Genomic DNA, 15,614 nt, shown 5'->3' on the forward strand with positions numbered 1-15,614 from the left:
TAAGTAGTTACAATTACAGGCGTGAGCCACCAGTGTCTGGCCAAATTAATGACTTTTAAAACCAAACTAAAAACATGGAACTAGAGGTCTTCCCTCAGTAACGTGTATTATATAGTTTTTGAAGCAGTCTTGGAATTTCCCTGGGAGAATTTCTTGAGCCTGTGTTCTGATTCATGGATTGGATTTTCTTTCTTTTTTGTGGTACTGGAGTTTGAACTCAGGGCCTACACCTTGAGCCGCTCCACCAGCCTTGTTTTTGTGATGGGTTTTTTCAAGATAGGATCTTTTGAGCTGTTTGCCTGGGGCTGGCTTCAAACCATGACCCTCCTGATCTCTGCTTCCTGAGTAGCTGGGATTACAGAAGTGAGCCACAGGCCCCCGGCTTAACTCACCTGTTATTTACTGCTGCCTCTCTTACAAATTCAATGACCAGTTTTCTCTTCCCCAAGAGTTTCTGTCCCCAGCTCACTCCATTTGGGTGACTTTTTCCTTATGTTTTAGATGAAATTTGTCCTCATAATCATGAATATAAATTCGATTTTTTTTTTCTTTTTACAGTTTTTCCTGTTTCTTCCATATCTCTGTGAGACCACTATGGAGGACACTATCAATCCTAAATTTGGAATTTCTTGGAAGTTTTAATAACCTGTCCCAAAGTTTATCCTCACCTCCTGTGAGGAAGTGGACTTTGTTCTGCGAGGTTCTGCTCCTCACACAAGACTATGAATCTCGGGATGCTCTCACACCACTTCCTAAGCTCTCAGGGTAACGACCAATTTTTCCTGTTCTAATGGTAGCTAATCCTCTTACCAGCTAAAACTCTTCATTCCAAAGGACAGAGAGATCACAGTTCAAATTGGCCTAACACGAACAAAAGCAGGCATGGGGGCTCACGCCTGTAATCCTAGCTACTCAAGAGGCAGAGTTCAGGAGGATCACGGTTGGAGGCCAGCCCAAGCAAAAACTTCACAAGACTCCATCTCAACCACAACAAAAAACAGGGCAGGCAGAGAGGCTCAAGTTGTAGAGTACTAGCTTAGCAAGCACAAAGGCCTGAGTTCAAACCCCAGTACTGAAAAAAACAATGAAAAAGCAGGCGTGCATCTTCACAGCAGGGCTATGTTCCAAGAACTACGGCCTCGGGAGTCATCGCTGTGTGAACATCAGATGCTGCGGCCTGCCACACACCCGGGCCACATGGCAAAGCCCATTGCTCCTAGGCTGCCAGCCGGCCCCATGTCACTGTACAGGACACTGGAAGCTGTAACACAGAGGGAGTGACTGTGTGTGTGACACCTGAGTTTTGTGACCTTTCTCACTAGGTGATAGACCTTTTTAGCCCCATTGTAATTTGGGGGGACCATTGTCATATTCACTGCGTGACGTTGGCTGAAAAGTTGTGATGTGGTACTGCCTGTTGCTCATTCCTGTTTCTGAGGAGGCCGGGGGGCAGGACAGGCCCTGGCCAGGACTCAGCGACACCCTCCAGCCCAGGCCTCTCTCTCTCTCTCTCTCTTGTCGGGGTTCTCCTAGGCCAGGACATAGCCAGCGATTCTGGCAATGAAGGCAGGGGTCTCTCTGCAGTTGCTTGAGTGACATTCCTACCTCTGATGGGTGGGGAGGGTGACATTGCTGTTCACTTTCCCCGGTCACAGACCAGCCCTCACGGGTGTCATGGACTGTGATGAACACAGAGGGTCCCCAGGGTGGGTCTGACTTCCAGCTCAGGAGGTTCTGTTGCTGGGCCCATGGACAATGTCCCCTCAGGCGCTCTACTTCCACCTCCTCAATTTCTGCTCCAATTCACTACTGCTTGCTGGGAGGACAGAGAAGAAGGCTGAGGTGAGCATGAGAGAGGAAGGAGAGGCGGTAACTAGGACATCCCTGCCAGCCACAGGTGGGGCATGAGCCCCTAGATGTCCCCTTGGACAGGGACCGGAAGCCAGAAATCCCCCCTTCCTGGGCACAGTGGCCACCACTGGAATGCTGAGAGGTGTGACCGGCCCATACCAGCCAGGGCTGTAGCTTCTCTCATGGCCATGTGGTGACAGACCCCACTAGGCCTGCCTCCCCGCCTCCTCTCTGCCCCCATCCTGCCCACCAAACTCGAAACCTCTCTCACACACTTGTGCCTTCGCTGGCACCTGGCTGCTGGTACTTGTCCCTGGGCCTCTCTTCCCTGGGCCTTGCTGGAAAGTGTCATTTCTTGTGTTCATTGCTGCAATAAATCAAGCTCTCTGTCCTCTGTCACCCTTTGTCCTTATGTAGCTGAGTGTTGGTGTGGACAAGCCTTAAGGCCGGGCGGGGACCCCGCGGCCCTGAGGAACCCCAGTGCCCTTATTCCTTCATTTTCCAGCTGTGCGCGCTCAGGTGTCGTGCATTGTGCGAGGGACGTCGGATAAAGCAGACCCAGAGAATGTCCTCCTAGAGACCGAGGAGAAACCCAATTCTGTCCGCTTGGGACTCCAAGTCGCAAGTGTTAGTTTTAAATTTTGAAATAACTATAGGTTCACAGGAAATTGCAAAGAAATGCATATGTGTGCTTCAGTCTGTTTTCCCTCATGGTAACTTTTCTTTCTTTTTGGGTTTGAACTTTGAACTCGGGGCTTTGCACTTGCAAAGCAGGCGCTCTATCACTTGAGTCTCACCTCCAGTCCATTTTGCTCTGGTTATCTATTTTGAGATGGGGGGGTTCTAGAACCATTTGCCCAGCCTGGCCTCGAATCGCGATCCTCCCCATCTCAGCCTCCCAGGTAACTAGAAGGCTTCTTTCCTTCCTTCCTTCATTTATTTGTTTTTCAGTACCAGCCTCACACTTATTAGGGAGGCACCCTACCACTTTTGTCACTCTGCCAGGTCTTTGTGCTTCCTGGTGTAGCTGAGGTGACAGGTACACACCACCATTTCCAGTCAATTGGTCAAGATGGGGGTCTCTTAACCTTTTTATCCAGGCTGGCCTCGAACCATGATCCTCCCGATGCTGCCTCCCTTTTACTGTCGGTTGAAGATGTCTTTGTTTGGCATTATGAACATTTCCTCCTACTTTTCCTAGACGTGCTTTGAGTTCACCACAGTCTTAATTACTGTAGCTATCCAGTGAAACCGACCATCACAGAGAGGCTTCCTCACGCCCTTTCCCATCTTTTCCAAGCAAGTTTTGGGGTGTATGTCAGTGACGGAGTCATAGCACTGCCAAAAAAAAAAAAAAAGAAGGCCGAACTAGGCCCGTGTCATTCTGTACCAATTTTAGAATAAGCTACAAAACACAAAACAAAAAAATCTCCCGAGAATTGGATTAATTTCAGGAAGCCTGTACCTGTTTGGGCAGGTTTGCGTCCTCCGTGCTGTCTTCCATCGCGTGAACTCTAAGAATTTGCGTTTTCTTTGATTCCTTTCTCTGGCTCTTGTCATTGTCGTCAGACAGATTGTTTTGTTGGACTCCCACAGAAGTGTTGAATATTCTTTGGAGCAGTTGCAAGTGGTATTGTGGCTTTTATTTTGGTCTCACCTTGCCTTTTGTTCAGTACAGAGAAACACCCAACACCCAAAGGTGTTGACCTTGCAACCTGCAAACTTAGTGAGCTTTTTTTTTTTTTTGACAGCACTGGGGGTTTGAACTTGTGGCCTTCCACTAGGCAGAATCTCTACCACTTAAGCCACTCTGCCAGCCCCTTAAAATTTTTTTTTTTTGGTTATGCTTTTTCAGTTTTATAATATCCTTTTTTTTCTCAATTACACCTCTTTTGGGCTGATGTGGGTTGTTTTTTTTTTCCCCCATTTGTTTCAAGAGAATTTGTAAATGTTTGGTGAGGCGTTTTGATGTTGCTGCTCCTTGTAAGTTCGTGTTGGACAATTCCAACTTCTGATTCCTGTAGGTATTGGAGTCATTTGGCTTTTCTCATTCCTTCTGCATACATCTCCCCAGTAGCTGTGACTACAGGTGTGAACCACCACACCCGGCTTACAGTTCTTGGGCTGGGGATGGAGGTCATCCGTGGTAGAGCACTTACTTAGCGTGAGTGAGGCCTTGACTTTGATCCCCAGCACCACAATGAAGGAAAACAAAACATTGTAGTTCTTTGGTGTGACGAGTGACTTCCAGTTAACCCTGTTTCAGCAGCAGCTGCTCTCAGAACCCTTGCAGTGTGCTCCGTCAGCTTTCGGGGCTCTGTTGTGCCACTGGCCCTGTGCAGAGGCCCTGCCAGGGCTGCCTGCTGCTTGGGGACCACCTTCTCCTGCTGTAGGGTTGGGGTTGACACAGAAGCTGCCGGGCCTGGGTCGTTTTGTGTCACCAGTGCAGGGCTGAGAGACACAGGGCTGGTCTGGGGCTGCTCCCGCTGGTGGGTCAGCCCTCTCTGATTGAGCCCCTGCCAGGGCTTCTATGGTGGACGGGACACTCGGACCCCTAAAGGTCCTGTGGGAGCTTTTCCTTTACTCGTCCACTAGCCGCTCATCCAGAGAGCAGGCTTTTCTCACCCTTTTTATGCCTGGTGACCGCTCTGGGTTGTAGGGATCTTTGGCACCTTGTTTAGAGATATGGCAGATGGAAAGAGAAACTCAGGGAACTGACTATGTCATTGTCCCTCGTTGGTCCCTCATCTTCTTTCCAGCTTCAAGTCTTGTCATCAGTGTCTGTTACATAACTTCCAAGGTATTTAGCTATATTTAGAGGGGAGAGGTTTTTGTTTCTTTGTTTGGTTGGGGTTTTTTTTTTTTTGGTACTGGGATTTGAACTCAGAGCCTACACCTTGAACCACTCCATCAGCCCTGTTTTGTGATGGATGATTTCAAGATAGGGTCTCGAGAACTATTTGCCTGGCTTTGAACCATAGTTCTCCTGGTCTCTGCCTCCTGAGTGGCTGGGATTACAGGCGCGACCACCAGAGCCCAGCTAGAGGGGAAAGTTTTAATCCTCTCCTCTCTCCATTGCTGAGAGAGCCATTCCTGCCCTGTGGGGATGGTCTGATACACAAGTGCCGAGACTGGACAGATGGACAGCATTTTAGTAGTCACACTACATGCCGCACAGGGCCACATGAGAACCAGAACCTAATGAAGAAGCAGGAGCCATGGGAGACAGGCTTTGCAGTACCAAGCCGGTGGGATACTCCCTGGTTCCAAGGAAGCTGTGATTGGCTTGTTGGCGGTTTGGGGTTGACGGAGTGGCACAAGTGGTAGAGCACCTGCCTGGCAAGACTGAGGCCCTGAGAGGAGGAGGTTTGGCTGGAGGACTTTCTAAGTGAGAACAGGATAAGGAGGACAGGACAGCAGTTAGTCTGTCTGAGACCCTCTCTGGTTTTGTTTGTTTGTTGTTTTCTTTTTTGTGCTACTGGGGTTTGAACTCAGGGCCTTCACTTTGAGCCACTCCACCGGCCCTTTTCTGTGTTGAGTATTATCAAGATAATGCAGATAGGGTCTCATGAACTATTTGCCTGGGCTGGCTTCAAACCGCAATCCTCCTGATCTCTGCCTCCTGAGTGGCTGGGATTACAGGAGTGAGCCACCAGCACCCAGCTGACCCGCTCTGTTTTGCCAGACAAGACAGTGCATGATATCAAGTCTTATTTCAGCTCTTATGCCACAGGGAGGAGCAAGGGAAAAAATATCACCTGTTTCAGAGCAAGAGCTCCAGTTTTATTCTTTAAAATTCATAAGAACTTTATATTCTGATCCTAGTTCTTTTGATATAAACTTGCTCTTCTCCTGGTCTTCTGTCAAAAAAAAAAATTACAGCCACCTTCTTGGGCTGTCAGTGTGAATCCCAAGTGCTGGGTGTGCAGTGGCAATGACAGAAAGTGCCATTTAAGGCTTGTTTCCTTTGCAATGAATTTTAATTGAAAAGTAATACAGCCAGGGGTGGCGGCGTGGCTCAGTTCAAGGCCCTGGGCTCCATCCCCAGCACCAAAAAGTAAAACTTCAAACACAAAATGATGATATAGTTATATTACAGATAATTTGGAAAATAAAGGGGGAAAGACTTCATAATTTTAACTCACAAACATAATTAGGTTTGCGATATAAATTTCTAGTCTCGAATGGATGGAACTGGAGAACATCATCTTAAGTGCAGTTAGCCAGGTCAGAAAGACAAAGACCACATGTTCTCCCTCATATGTGGAATACAGGCCCTATACAAACACAGCTACGTCATGAAAACAGGTCACGCTAAGGGGAGGTCACATACGACAGAGGGAGGGTAAAAGGAGGAAGCTAAGAAAGTGAATATGGCTGATGTACTTTCTATACAAGAATGAATATAGAATTTTTAAACCTGTTGAAGTCACAATAAGAAGGAGACTAAGGGAAAAGGAGAAAAATAGAGGGGATGAACCAATTTGGGTTATAATACATGGAAATGCCACAAAGAAACTCCCTGTGTAGCTATCTTAAACAAACAAAAAATGTCTTTTTTTTCCTCTTACAAATTGGAGAACAGGTCCTGTCTAGGGGTTGGCACCAGTAGGAGGGGGAGATATAAGGAAAGGGTGTGGGAGGGTGAATCTGGTGGAATATTATGTACTCATGAATGAAAATGGAAAAATGAGACCTGGTGAAACTGTTCCAGGAATGGGGGAGGGGATAAAGGAGAAGATGGAGGGGGTGAATTCAACTATGATATAGCGTAAGAACTTCTGTAAATGTCACCATGGACCCCCAGCACAATAAAAAATTAAAAATAAACAAAAAATAGAGCCTAAAAAAGTAAAAATAAATTTCTACAGTCTATTTCCAGGTAACATTTTAAAACTGAAGAGTGTGCAGGAAGGGGACGGGAAGAGGCTGGTTTGATGGCTACAGGGCAGAGATGGATAAAAGGAATAACTTTTCACCTCCATGGCACTGCAGTACTGTGATAATTGCTGTATCATCTACAGTAATATATTTCAGAATAGTAGCAGAGGATTTTGAATGTTCTGAGCACAGAAGGACAAGCGTCTGCGGAGAGGTTGTGGGTCTGCCAGTTCCCCTGATCTGATTGTTACAAATTGTAACGTGTTGAAATGTTGCACTGTGCCTTAAATGTGAACAACTACCATGTAGCAACTAAAATTCTCCTAAAAGTTAAAAAAAAACGGTGCTGGCAATTGAACCTAGAGCCTCCTGCACACCAAGCACTTGCTCTACCACTGAGCCACACCCCATCCCCTATTTTTCTGGGGGAGGAGAAGGGTGGGAAAGCAGGCGCTCTACCACTTGAATCAAACCTCCAGTCCATTTTGCTCTGGGTTATTTTAGAGATGAGATCTCTCAAACTGTATGCCCAGACTGGCCTCAAACTGTGATCCTCCTGATCTCAGCCTCCCAAGTAGCTAGGATTACAGGCGTGAGCCCCAGCACCCGATCCTGGTGCCTTCTCTTTCCATCCTGAACAATTCAGGCCAGAATTTATTAGGTGGGGCTGAGCAGGGGAAACGGCTGCGATAAACTGAGATAGAGTTTGCAGCCCAAGCACGAGGAGGACTCAGGCGTGGGAGAAGCGCTGGGTCAGGAGGCTGGACTCTGCCCTGAGGCCGTGTGGGTGTCTGAGCAGGAGGAGGAAGGTGTCCGTCCCAGGGCTGACTGGAGGGCAGCGGCAGGCCAGTTCTCATGGCAGAAAAGAGTGATTCACAGATGGGAGAACGTGGGACAGAGACACGTGGGGTTAGGGTAGAACCGGAAGAATTGGTGTGAATTTGCAAGGTTCTGAAAGCCCACAAATCTGGAAATAAGTGTGCACAAAGTGAGCATATGTGCACCTGCATGCATACAGGGCTTCTCGCCGGGGGTCAGGGAGAACTGACACCCCAACAGCAATGAGCCCCATCGCGTGGTTTCTTTCTATTATTAATTTCTTATTTTTTAATTAGAATGCATTTGTTGTACAGGGGGGTTCACTGTGACAGCTCCAAATAGCCTGACATTGTACATTGGTCAGATCACCTCACCAGCTCTCCCTCTCAACCCTCCCCGCCCCACTTAAAACTATTGCAAGAGGTTTCTTTGTCTATTTCATATAAGCATATGAAGTCCATCCACCATATTCCCTCACCTCCCTCTCCTCATTCACTTCCCCCTCCCACTAGTGTCCCCACCCTGTACCTATTTCACAGTCCTGTCTTTTGTTATTAATATTTAAGTTGTTCACATCTCTTGGTTCCTAAATCCTGCTGTCCTGCAAATGGAACCAGAGTTCCTCGGAGGAGAGGCTGACTCTGAGTCAATCAGTGAAAACACCAAGCAAGCCTGGAGTAGCTTGTGCAGGAAGCAAACAGCAGGCGCTCAGAAAGGGACAGGCCATGTCAAGAGGACATGGACACAGGCAGTAAGGGGGTCATCACTGTCCGAATCTGGGGCAATGGAAGCCCCACAACAAATAATGAAAATAAGAGATCATAACACACCGAGACAGGTGGAAATTAATGACAGAACCACTATGTCCACAGATAAATAAATAGACGGAAATTTTGATGAAGAACAGGCTATTTACATAGCTTCAAAGCAGCTACTGACAAGGTCCTTATTAATTACAGGGAGGAAAGGAGTAATTTTGTGGAGGAAAAACCTGGCAGACAGCACCTTGATCTAGTCATGAAAGTAGACACCGTCCACTTTCATGTGTGTCAGCCAGTTTTCCATCACTGTAACACAGTACCTGACACAGTGTACTTAAGAAGAAGAAAGGTTTGTTTAGCTCACGGTTTGGGAGGCTGAGAATCCAAATGGCTCAGTGAAGGTACCCCCTCCCCACCTGGCTGTAGAGCTCATGACACAGGTGGCAATAGCAGGGCATGGTTGGGTGTCAGGGCCAGGCTTGGTCCTTTTATATCTCCTGAGAGCTCTGGAATCCCTCCTGAGGGATCACCCATGGAGCTCCTACTGGGCCCTGCCCTTAAAGGTGCCATCCACCCAGTACCATCACCCTAGGAATCAAGCCTTCAAACACAGGCACCTGGGGGCGGGGGTGACACAATTAAACCATATCCAACCATCAGCAACAGGACAAATAGAACCTGTGTGTCACCTAACTGGATGCAGTAAGAAGACAGAAATGCCTTTCTGATATCCCCGCCCATGATGCATAACTTGATTCTTTCGTAAATTGAGGTGACCTCACACACATGCATCACCTGTGGGTGTGGTGGCACCAGCCTGTGATCCTGGCTGCTCATGAGACAGAGAGCAGAAGAATCTGGTTCGAGGCCTGTCCAGGCAAAAAGACCCCATCTTAACCAATGGCTGACTGTGGTGGTGTGCACCTGCCACCCAGCTACACAGGAAGCACGACTAGGAGGACAGCGGTTCATGCTGACCCAGGCACAAACACAAGGGCCTATTTGAAAAATAACTAAAGCAAAAAGGGCTGGTGGAGTGGCTCGAGTGGCAGAGTATCTGCCTAGCAGATATAAGACCCTGACTTCAAACCTCAGTGCAGCAAAAAATTAATTAACTAACTTACTGAATAAGTGCAATTGTTTTTAAAGTGAATCATTCTTTTTGTGAAACCAACACCTCTATCTAAATCCAAAATATCTTCATTACTCCCCAAAAAATCAAGTATCAATTAAGCAACTAATTTCCATCCCTCCTTCTCCCCCAGCCCCCGTGAGACACCAATCTGTTAGGTGTCTCCTCTGCGACCTACCTATCCTGATATTTCATACAAATGAAAGCTATCATCTGTGACCTTTTGTGCCTGCCACAGATGATAAATAGATAGATAGACGACAGATAGATAGATGACAGATACAGATAGATGGGTAGATAGCCATAGATGATAGATAGATAGCTGACAGATGGTAGATGAATGTGTGCATGTGCGTGCATGTGTGTATCTGTGTGTACATGTGCGTGTGTGCAGTGCTGAGGGTTGAACCTAGGTCCTGCACACACTCAGCAAGCGCTCTGCCTCTGATTCACATTTCTAGCCCACCTTACATAATATTTTGAAGTTCACCCATCTTGTAGCTTGTATCGTATTTCATTCCTTGTTATGGCTGAATAATATTCCATCCTATAAATATACACAGTGCCTTGTTTGTTTGGTGGTGGTGGTGGTGGTACTGGGGTTTGAACTCAGGGTCTCACACTTGCTAGGCAGGCGCTCTATCACTTGGGCCACTCTGCCAACACTTTTACTGTGTTGGATGTTTTTGAGATGTCCATGAACTATTTGCCCAGGCTGGCTTTGAACCGTGATCCTCCTGATCTCTGCCTCCTGAGTAGCTAGGATTACAGGAGTGAGCCACTGGCACCTGGCCAGTGATTTTTTTTCTTTTGGTGAAACTGGGGTTTAAACTCAGGACTTTGTGCTTGCAAAGTAGATGCACTACCACTTGAGCTGTTCTGCCAGTTGTCATTTTTGTTTATCCATCCACCGATGGATGGACATAGCAGATTCACGTACAAGGATTTGTTTGAGTGCCTGTTATCAATTCTTTGGGGTATACACCCTGAATGGAGTTGCTGGCTACATAGCCTGACCATATGAGATGTTATCAGATGCACCAAAATTGACAAGCATTCTAAAATATGACTGCCTTGTCATCATCCAAATTGTCAAGGTCATGCAGGAGGGAAGGCCTGGAGGGACAAAAGAGACATGATGGGCCAGGGACCGGTGCCTCACACCTGTAATCCTGGTTACTTGGGAGGCTGAGATCAAGAGGACTGTGGGTTGAGGCCAGCCCAGGCAGACACTGTGCGAGACCCTATCTCCAAAATAACCAGAGCAAAGTGGACTGGACATGTGGCTGAAACGGTAGAGCCCCTGCTTCACTAGCATGAAGCCCTGAGTTGTGTGGGGAATGTCTTTGTCTGTGGAAAAATACACACGCAAGAATTTGGGGGTGACGAGCATCATGTCAGTAACGTACACGAGTCATCAACCCAGCACTCAGGAGACAGAGGCAGGAGGGTTTCAAGTTTGAGGCCAAACTGGGCTACACGGTGAGACTGTTTCAAAACACCATTGGCAGAGTGGCTCAAGCGGTAGAGCACCTGTCTAGCGGGCATGGAGGTCGTGAGTTCAAAACACAGACAACAAAAGAGTTTTATATTATACTTCAACTTTTTCTGTAAATTTGACACTGATGCAAAATAATTTAAAAAGAAGTCACGTCATTGGTGAAGACCTGGATAGAACTGGAGATTGTTGTGCTTTGAGATTAGCCAGGTACAGAGAGGCGAGTACCACGTGAACTCACTTCTGTGGAATATAAAATTAATTGTTCTCACAGAAAGTTGGGAGTAGGCTGCGTTTCGTGGCTCACGCCTGTAATCCCAGCTACTCCGGAGGCAGAGATCTGGAGGATCGCAGTTTGAAGTCAGCCTGGGAAAATAGTTCAAGAGACCCTATCTCAAAAAACCCTTCACAAAAAGGGGCTGGTGGAGTGGCTCAAGCATTAAGACAGCCTGTCTAGCAAGTGTAAGTGAGACCTTGAGTTCAAACCCCACTGCCACCAAAGAAAAAAAGAAAGAAAAAAAAAAGAGATAAAGAAGAAAGAAAGTCGAGAGTAGAGGCTGGGAGGGTGCAAGGGAATGGAGAGAGATCAATCAATGGCTGCCGGGTTACAGTGGAACAGGAATTAAGAAGTTCTGGTGTGCAATTATGCAACGGGGTTGCCAAAGATAATGGTAATATACTGTACGCTTCAAAAAAATCAGGAAAAAAGGACTTTAAAATTTCACCACAAAGAGGTAAGGAACGTCTGAGGGGACAGACAGAGCTGTTTAACCTGATTTAAGCATTACACAATATGGATACATGTATCAAAATGTTACACGGAAGCTGGGAGTGGTGGTGCATCCCTGAAATTCCAGCACTCCGGAGGCTGAGATAGGTAGATTATGGGTTCAAGGCCATCCTAGGCTACACAGAGAGACCCTGTCTCAAAAAATAAAACAATAAAACACAGAAAGCATTCCATGAAGATGTATAGATTTTACGGTTTTATCTATCAGTTCAAAATAACCTGAAACTGACACATGGATGAGACGATTTGATCAGATAATTTGATCCCAGTTCTTCCAGGCCCTCTTTCTCCTGGGCTTTCCCCGGCCTCCCTGGCTGCTCCTTCCAGGACTTCTGTGCTGGTGCTCTCTGCTCCCCCCGACCCTGAAACACTGGGTGCCCAGGACTCACTTTCGGGGTCTCCTCTCTCTGTCCATTCGTCCCTGCGGGGACCTCTCCAGTCCTGGCTTTAAATATCACTGGTGTCTTCATGATGCTCCAACTCCTACCTGCAATCTGGGCTCTTCCCTGGGGCCCTGGGACCCCGGCCATCTGCTGGCTCCCCAAGCTCAGCTGCCACATGTCCCAACCTGGCTTTCCTTCTCCATCCTGCACACCCCAGCCAAGGGCCACCCCAGCCTTCCTTTGTTCAGCCCAAACCTTGAAGTTCAGACAGAAGTCTTGATGTCACTCACATCTCACACCAGCAAGTTACACTGGCTCTTTCTTTACAGTGTATCCACAATGACAGCACCTCTGGCTCCTATCCTTGCCCAGGTCACCTCTGGCTTGTCCCCCTAGCATCCGCCTGGTCCCCTGCCTCTCCCCTGCTCACCCTGGGCAGCAGCTGCTCACCTGTCCCTGGGAGACCCCCAGATCCTAACGGTGGCTCACACAGTGCCTGTGATGCCCCAGAAGCTGAAGCTAAGACTCGGTCTGGAGCCCGAGTGGCCAGTTTGGCACCAGTGGGGGAAAATCGAGAAATGAGGAAGGGAAGCGAAAGGGCTGAGAAAGGAATGTTTATGAGTGAGTGACAACTTGCTAAGGCAAGTGACCTGGGTGTTTGTCGCCAACCTGCATTGCTCTTCCCAGAGGCATTAACCCCCTGGCCTGCCCCACACACAAGGGTCTCATTCCACAACTGCCTAACAGGGCTCTCAGGCCCAGAGCAGAACAGGCAATAGGGAGCCATCTAGGCTGTGTGAGTCCAAAGGGGGTGGTGAGGAGATGTAAGTGGGACACTGAAACAACTTCTTAAAAAATCCTACATGCTGGGTGCTGCGGCTCACACCTGTAATCCCCCACAGGCTTAGGTGTTTGTTGAATGCTTGGTCCCCAGCTGGTGGTGCTATTAGGGGAGGTGGTGGGAAGCTTTAAGAAGTGGGGTCTAGCTGAAGAAGGTAGGTCACTGGGGACAGGTCACTGGGGTAGCCTCTCCCTGGCACTTCCTCTCCTTTCCCTCTAGAGCCCTGTCTTCTCCCTCCCTCTCTCTCTCCCCCACCCACTACCCCCTCCCTCCTTCATGTCCTCCTTGGCTCTCCTCTGCCACAGGCTTCACCTCCACGATGTCCTTCCCAAGCACAGTGGGGGCCAAGTAACCATGGACTGGACTCTCTGAAACCATGAACTAAAATAAATCTTTCCAGGCCAGGCACTGGTGGCCCTCGCCTGGAATTCCAGCTACTCAGGAGGCAGAGATCAGAAGGATCATGGTTTGAGGCCAGCTAGGGCAAATAGTTTGCGAGACCCTATCTCAAAAATACCCAACGCAGAGCAGGGCTGGCAGAGTGGCTCAAGTGGTAGAGCGCCTGCCTAGCAAGCCACAGGCCCTGAGTTCAAACCCCGGTATGTCCCCCACCAAAAAAAAAAAAAAAATCAATCAATAAATCCTTCTTCCATTAAGCAGTTCGCTCAGGTTCTTTGATCACAGAGATGCAAAGTCTGAGTAATACACCTACACCGGCCTCTTTGGAAAAGCTTCCTACAGGGGATGAGGCCTTCAGGGGAGAAATGTTGGCCCGTTTGCCTCCTGCCCTCCAGTCTCCTGAATGGGCTTCAAACAGAAGTGATGTAAGGATGACCTAATGACACCTGTGACGCCATTCATGACATCAGCCTCCAGGCCCAGGGCAGGAGATGTGGGCAACAGTTGTCCAGCACACAGTGGTGTCCAGCACCACTTCTAGCTCCTGACCTGCGTTATTTTTTTCCTTAGCACTTAGCACAATCTCTATTTTGCCTCTTTTGTTTACTTCTCATCACTTTTCACCAAACGCAAACCAGACGAGGACAGTGATTTTGTATTTTTGTCTTTATTCACTGTTGTATCCTTGGCAGCTCTTAGACGGGCACTGACAACATCACCTGTTTTCACTTCAGCTTCTTGAGTGAAGTTGTTACCTAGCTGTAGCAGGCAGAAAAGGGGTCTCCAAATATGTCTGACTCCTGGGATTCTGCAAATATGTTAGGTTATGTGACACAGGGGATAAAGGTTCCAAAAAGAATTAAGGTTAATCAGTGGCCATTAAAATAGGGAGATTATCCTACAGGGCCCAAAGTAATGACCAGAGTCCAGAAGAGTCAAAGAGATATAAGGAGGCCATGCCTGTTCTCTTTTCTTTCCTTCTTTCTTTTTTGGCAGTACTGGGATTTCAACTCAGGACCTCACGCTTGTCAGGCAGGTGCTCTACCAGTTGAGCCACTCCACCAGCCCAAGGATGCCATGCCTTGAGGATAGCAGGAGAGACCACAAGCCAAGGAATGCCAGCAGCCTTTAGAAGTAGAAATGACAGTAAACAGATTCTCTCCTAGGGTCACCAGAAAGAAGCCCACCTCCGTGAACGCCTGGATTTTAGTCCAGTGAGACCCATTTCAGGCTCCTGCCCTCTTCATTGTAAGATGAAAAATACATCACCTCAAATTTAGTGTTTTTAAAGACACTAAGTCTGTGGTCATTTGTCACAGCAACAATAGAAAACAAATACAATGACCTGGGTTTTTAATGGTGGGAGCCCAGCCTCTGGGCTCTTCTTTGCTGGAGCTCTTCTTCTGCTCCTCCTTAAGGCTGTTCATCTACACTTCCTCTTCTATTTAAATGAGATTATTAATTGCTCCTTCTCCCTGAGTGACTAGGATTACAGGCGAGAGCCACCAGCACCTGGCTACTACAGGTGCTTCTGGAAACCACTCTTCTACTTCTTCAACACAAGAGCCCAGTGGGCTGCACACTGGTTCTCAGCACACACATAAACCATGTCGTGGGCAGCTGCTCTTAGGGCAGGGCAGTCAGCTCTCCAGCAAGCAGCTGGGCACCGCCCCAGATGGATGTGAGCCAAACGTGTGGCCTCCAGGCTGGGGCTGGAGGATGAGTGAAGAGGTGGAAAAGGAGAGACTGTGTGTGGAGGTGGCTTGATGAGTTCCCTTTCTGGGCTGGGTTTCCAAGGTCCCTTCACCAGGAAATGGGAAGTGGGAAGAGGCCAGGGGAGTGGGAGCTGGTGCCAGAAGCTTCTCTCCAGATTAATGGAGAGGCTAGTTCCGCAGCTCAGTGGTGCCCACCAGGGTGAGCCAACAGAGCCACCCTCCCTTCCTGGTGTGTGTCCATCTGGTCTGGGGAGCCTGGGGGAGGAAGGTGGGGGCCTCCCCAATGTCTGGAGCAGTGGGAGCCCAGGGCCCTCAGAGGGCAGAGGAGGTAGGAAAGCCAGCTCCAGTGCTCTGGGGTGCCAGGCCACCCTGGAGGCTGCAGGCTTGGCCACCTCTGTGCTGCTCCCCTTCTCCTCTCTCTCGCACACCCCCACCCTGTGCCACTACAATCCCACAGGACCTGAGCAGGGAGAGGGTTGCTGTGAAGTGACGCCAGCCGGAGGAGAGGGTGGCTCCTTCCACTAGGCGGCTGGGCCTGGGGAAG

The 15,614-nt window shown here is 48.4% G+C and overlaps 1 long non-coding RNA gene across 1 annotated transcript in view; it reads right to left on the minus strand.

Moving 5' to 3' along the window:
* LOC141417824 (uncharacterized) overlaps positions 1 to 15,614 on the minus strand; it is a 38,864-nt gene that overhangs the window by 22,226 nt on the left and 1,024 nt on the right. The window lies entirely within an intron of this gene.

This window comes from Castor canadensis, chromosome 16 (genome assembly GCF_047511655.1).
Source record: "Castor canadensis chromosome 16, mCasCan1.hap1v2, whole genome shotgun sequence".
NCBI classification, from domain to species: Eukaryota; Metazoa; Chordata; class Mammalia; order Rodentia; family Castoridae; genus Castor; species Castor canadensis.